This window comes from Octopus bimaculoides, chromosome 18 (genome assembly GCF_001194135.2).
Source record: "Octopus bimaculoides isolate UCB-OBI-ISO-001 chromosome 18, ASM119413v2, whole genome shotgun sequence".
Taxonomy (NCBI): Eukaryota; Metazoa; Mollusca; class Cephalopoda; order Octopoda; family Octopodidae; genus Octopus; species Octopus bimaculoides.
The window spans coordinates 19,773,030-19,779,296 of NC_068998.1; the positions used below are offsets into that span (position 1 = coordinate 19,773,030).

Below are 6,267 nucleotides of genomic sequence, written 5' to 3' on the forward strand. Positions count from 1 at the left end.
TTGAAGTGACATGTGTAGTACACCAGTCCCTGCCAAAAAGCATTGAAGCCTTGAGGCTCCACCATTAGCTACAATGATATGCTAAAAATTCATCATAGTGTCCTCTGGGTACAAGTCCATAGGCACAGGTGTGGCTGTGTGGTAAGAAGATTGCTTTCCAACCACATGGTCCTGGGTTCAGTCCCACTGCATGGAACCTTGGCAAGTGTCTTCTACTATAGCCTCAGGACCAAAGCCTTGTGAGTAGATTTGATTGACAGAAACTGAAACAAGTCTGTCATATGTGTGTGTGTGTGTTTGTGTCCCCATAACTTAGTAGCTTGGCAAAAGAGACCCAATAGAGTAATTATCAGGTTTAAAAATAAGAACTGGGTTGAGTCAGTTCATTTGATTAAAAATTCTTTGAGGTAGTGCCCCAGTATGGCCACAGTCTAATGACTGAAACAAGTAAAAGATAAAAGATTAGTGGATGCATACACATGCCTCTTGATGCACATTACATTTGCATCAACAAAATGAAACTTGAAATTTTGAAAAAATTGTGATGTGTATCAGGTTGTATATGTGCAGATCCACTTCTTTTTTTTTTTTTACATTAAATTCTGATATAATTATAATCTACACCGTCCATCTAAAATGCATTTGCAGAAAATTTCATTAATAATATCCATTTTTCTGAAAGTTATAAGGAAATAAAGTTGACTCTTGTGAATTTTCTGAAACTCCACCCACGCTGAAAAATTTTTTGCAACAAATTCTGATATAATCACAATCTACACCATCTGAAGAACATTTGTATAAAATTTTATAAATGAGATATACATTTTCTGGAAAGTTTTGCAGACACAAAGTTGAATGGGTGGCATGCTGAAAAGTTATAGCCAATAGTAACAAAAACGAAAAAGTTGAAATTTGAAAGAACGGAATTCTTTTAAAAGAATTATAATCTCTGATGTTTAAAATAAACAAATATGATGGAATTTTAGAAAAGAAAAAGTTACTGGTTGGGTACTTTTTTGCAAAACATCACCATTAATTTTTTTATTTAATTTTAATATTCAATACTAAAGTTTTTCATTTCACAATTCCTCTTTTGTTATTTAATATTACAACATTTCTTTAGATCAGCGAAGTGTCGTTTGATTTACCTCCAGTAAAAATGTCAGAAAATAGAAGCTCAAGCTCAACAATTGACGACACAGAAAAATCTTCTGTGTCACAGAAACACCTTCGTGTGGAAATTGAATACTGGTGAGTATGGTCATATATTTCTTTAAAAAATAATACTGACAGATGTGGTTGTGTGGTAAGAAGTTTGCTTCTTACTCACTTGGTCTTGGGTTTAGTCCCACTGTGTGGAACCCAGGGCAAGTGCTTTCTATAGCTCCAGGTCAGCTGAAATCTTGTGAATGAATTTAATTGACAAAAACTGAAAGAAGCCTATCATATACATATGTTTGTGTGTGTGTCTTTGTATTTATTATCAACATGAAATTGGTGAAGAAATTTCAGGTATGAAAGCAAGGTCTAAATTCAAAAGGTTTTAGAGTTAATTTGGCAAAGACCAAAGTCTTAGTAAGTAGAAAAACAGACAAATCACAAATCCTTTCAGAGAGAAAAGGTGTGGGTAAAAACTCCATAAGGTGTACCTGGTGTAAGCTATGGACACATAAGAGGAAAGTTAACAGAGAAAATAGTCTTTGCGTGTGGCAAATGTGCAGGTACAATAACACTTGGAATGTACAGAAAATAGACTTCATCAAATGCTTGGAGAGATACTTAGAAGTAGTAGATAGCTTCTGTTACCTAGGTTACTTAGTCAGCAGTGGAAGAAGATGCTCTAAGAATATAGCTACTAGAATGTGAATGGGCTGGGCAAAGTTCAGAGAGCTACTTTTCTTGGTAACAAAGAGTTTCTCTCTCCGAGTGAAAAGCAGAATGTATGATACCTGTGTGCAAACAGCCATGTTCCAGAGGACCTGCAAAGGCTTGAAATAAATGAAGCTAGCATGCTCTACTGGATGTGCGATGTGTGTATGTATGACAGAGTATAAGTGTTTTAGGAGAAAAATTGGGTATCAGAGGCATGAGATGTAGTGTGCAAGAGAGAAGACTGTGCTGGTATGGTAAATGAGCTACTTACCACACAGCCACTCCTGCGCCCATTTAGTAAATTAATTAATATTGGTTTCAAATTTTGGCACAAGGCCTGCAATTTTGGGGGAGAGGGTAAGTCAATTATATCAACCCTAGTGCTCAACTGGTACTTATTTTATTAACCGTGAAAGGATGAAAGGCTAAGTCAATCCTTGTGGTATTTGAAATGAGAATGTAAAGTAGGAAGAAATGCCGCTAAGCAGTAAGAAGACAGGCTGCTGGGCATTTTTCTGTGTAGTAACAATTCTGTTAGCTTGCTGCCTTAGAAAATTAATTAATACTAGTGGGACCTGTGAATATTTCACGGAATTAATAGTAAATCTATTGGGTTATTTGTGAGAACTTTATCCAAGAAACCTGGAAGTGTAGCTTATGTTGTGACTGTATGGAAAGATAGTCACTCATCCGCTACTCATTGAAAAGTGGGAGAAATTGGAATACGATGATTACTTAATGTACTTTATATGTACACTTTACATACTTTATGTACAATTTTATAGACTTAATATAAAGCACTCATAAAATAGATATTCACTCTTATTTTTCCCTTTTACGCATAAGCAAAAAAAAAAAAAGATTCCCATAGGAGTGGCTGTGTGGTAAGTAGCTGGCTTACCAACCACATGGCCCCAGGTTCAATCCCACTGCATGGCATCTTGGGAAAGTGTCTTCTACTATAGCTTCGGGCCGACCAAAGTCTTGTGAGTGGATTTGGTAGACGGAAACTGAAAGAAGCCTGTTGTATATATGTGTATATATGTGTGTGTGTGTGTGTGTGTGTGTGTGTGTGTGTGTGTGTATGTCTGTGTTTGTCCCCCCCACCATCCCTTGACAACCGATGGTGGTGTGTTTACGTCCCCGTAACTTAGCGCTTCGGCAAGAGGGACCAATAGAATAAGTACTAGGCTTCCAAAGAATAAGTCCTGGGGTCGATTTGCTCAACTAAAGGCGGTGCTCCAGCATGGCTGCAGTCAAATGACTGAAACAAGTAAAAGAGAAAGAATATGCATATGATGCAACCTTTAGTTAAATTGCATATAATCTGCCACATGAATATTTTTATTCCTATCTTTTCTAGCTATATTCTTTACTAGCCTGTTACAGTTATTCTAAGACAGTGTATTTGATTTTGTCTTTTAGCCAATCCTGAGGGGGTTGGAAACGGATGGAATCACTTCGTAAAGCCATTTACAGAGAGTTTCCTGAAGCCAGAGTAATGGATACTGTTAGCAAGAAACGGGGTATGATATATTTTTTTCATTCTGTCATGCAACAAAAATCTTTTGTAACTAAAATACTGAATAAAATTTATTGTTTTCCTTGTAATACTTTTCTTGTACATTTATTTAACTTTATTGGAATCAAAATTGTTTTCAAAGGTTTTCTTAACCCTTTGGTGTTTAAGCCAGCCATATCCGGCCCAAATATCCTACATGTTTTACATTCAAACTGGCCATATCTAGCCCCTCACACCTAACCTACATTGACATTCTAAGAATAAACTATCTCACCATCGAAACTTCAAAGCTGTAAGATAATGTATGATTAATTCAAAACAATTTGAGTGAAAAAAGTATTATATTTAACAGATTAATCTGAACACTAAAGGGTTAAATTATTACCTAATAATATTTGTTAAGAAATCCCTTTGATTCAATATATAATGTGTAAATATCTTTAATTGGAATTCTTTAATTTTTAGGTGCCTTTGAAGTTAGTATCAATGGAAATTTGTTTTTCTCTCATCTTGAGTCTTGTTGTTACCCCGACTCTGATAAGGTCAGTATTTCTCATTTCATTTTGATTTTTATTATTTCTGGTTTTAAGTATAATAATTTTTTTTACTCTTAGACATGTATAAAACAACTCACCTCTGATGGTAACAAAGGGCTTCTCCCTCAGAATTAAAGGCAGACGGTATGTTGTCTGTGGGCTATGACCCTAGAGGACATGTGAAGGCTTGAAAGAAATGAAGCTAGTATGCTTTACTGGATGTGCAATGTCAGTGTGCATGAGTGACAAAGCATACATGTCTTGAGGAAAAAAACTGGATGTAAGAGGCATCAGGTGTGGTGTACAAGCGAGACAAATGCACTGGTATGGTCATGTGATGTGTATGGACGAGAACAGCTGTGTAAAGAAGTTCTGATCTCTAATTGTGGTGGCGACTTGTGGGAGAGGTAGACCCAGGAAAACATGGGATGAGGTGGTGAGGCTTGATCTTCAAATATTGGGCCTCATGGAGGTGATGAATAGTGACAGAGATCTTTGGCAATATGCTGTGTTTGAGAAGACTCATTAAGACTCGTCAAGCCAAGTGAAACTGTAGTGGTGGCCGTTGTCAGTAGCATGTAAATGGCACCCTTGAAATCGTAGTTGTGGCCATTACTGGTGTCATATAAATGCATCCATTATACTCTTGGAGTGGTTGGCATTAGGAGGGGCATCCATCCATAGAAAAGAACACCCATTATACTCTTGGAGTGGTTGGCATTAAGAAGGGCATCCAGCTGTAGAAACGATGCCAAAATCAGACTAGAACCTGGTACAGCTCTTCTGCTTATCAGTTCCAGTCAAACCATCTAACCCATGCAAGCATGGAAAACGAATGTTAAATGATGATGATGATAATGATGATATATATTTGCAACTGTGTCTGTGTTTCTTCATGGAATCATCATTCATCATCATTTAATGTTCACTTTTCCATGCTTGCATGGGTCAGATTGAATTTGTTGAGGCAGATTTTCTACAGATGCTCTTTTCTTGTTGCCAACCCTTAGCTGTTTCCTAGCAGAATATTATTTCTCCATGGCTGGACACATTTTTCATGAAAGTCTGGAAACAAACAACATTGCTTATATGACAGTGATGCTTATCTACAATCATCACATGATGTCAAGGCAAGGGTGTACGCACACACACACACACGCACACACGCACACAGCAGGCTTCATTCAGTTTCTGTTTACCAAATTCAGGCTTTGGTTTGTCTGGGGCTATAGTGGAAGAACATGCCCAAGGTGTTGTACAGTGGGACTGAACCTGAGACCACATGAATGGGAAGTAAGCTTCTAAACCACACATCCACGTCTTCACCTATAAAACCTATAAAATTAATTGCACATTTTAATAAATAAAACTTCCATGTAGATACAAGATATAGACAATTTAGCTTGACATGAAGATAATCTTTGAACTGTTAAGAAGAAATATTCCCACCTGCAAATGAACTGTATTGTTTAAAATGAAAAATGTCCATATTTGATGCTCCATATTTTCTGGTTAATTTCCATTTTAGCAGAATTGGTAAGAGAAATTTTTTAAAAAATCTGTTAACAATGCTGATGTTACTGAGGATTTTATTCACGTTGAGTTTCACCAGAGTTTACGCTGGATCTGTTTGGAGAATTTAGCCTCAGTAATCAAAGCTGATATAATTTGCTAATTATAAATTATTTGTGTTGCTTATGATAGTGAACTAGTCCATTAAAACACAAGTACCTTTGTTATTCATGCAATGAAATACCAATGTCAACATCTAAGTTGTGGATTTGCGAGTTGGTATCTTAGTGACTCACTCAATCAGATGTGGCTTTATTGAAGTACCAATTAAAAGAATTCTTAATATGCTATGATATTGTAAGGTGCTGAGATGGCAGAATTGTTTGCGTGCTTAGTAGCATTTCTTCTGTCTTTATCTTCTTAGTTCAAATTCTACCAGGGTCAACTTCGCCTTTCATTCTTTCAAGGTTGATAAAATAAGAACCAGTTGAGGAATGGGGGTGATATAATTGACTTATACCCTCCTCCAAAATTGCTGGCTTTTTTTTTTTTATGTGCCACTGGCAGAAAGGCCAGTCAGGCAGTACTGGCAACGGCCACGCTCAAAATGGTGTATTTTACGTGCCACCTGCACAGGAGCCAGTTCGACGGCACTGGCAACGATCTCGCTCGAATGTCTTTACACGTGCCAGGAAGGCGATGCTGGGTACAGGTGCCATTGACGGTTTTGCTTTCGCTTGCCCCAATAGGTCTTCGCAAGCCAAGTTTCGTTTCCAATGAAGGAGACGACGTTGGCATGGGTGCCAGTCATCGAATTTAATTCGA

General features: G+C 37.2%; 1 long non-coding RNA gene across 1 annotated transcript in view; it reads left to right on the forward strand.

Annotated features, from left to right (window-relative positions):
• Nucleotides 1–3,975, forward strand: part of LOC106877867 (uncharacterized) — an 11,307-nt gene extending 7,332 nt beyond the window's left edge. The window contains exons 3-5 of the long non-coding RNA XR_001410424.2: nt 1,124–1,251; nt 3,298–3,398; nt 3,860–3,975. This is a non-coding gene — a long non-coding RNA (uncharacterized LOC106877867). The remainder of the gene's footprint in view (nt 1–1,123; nt 1,252–3,297; nt 3,399–3,859) is intronic.
• Nucleotides 3,976–6,267: the final 2,292 nt, after the last annotated feature.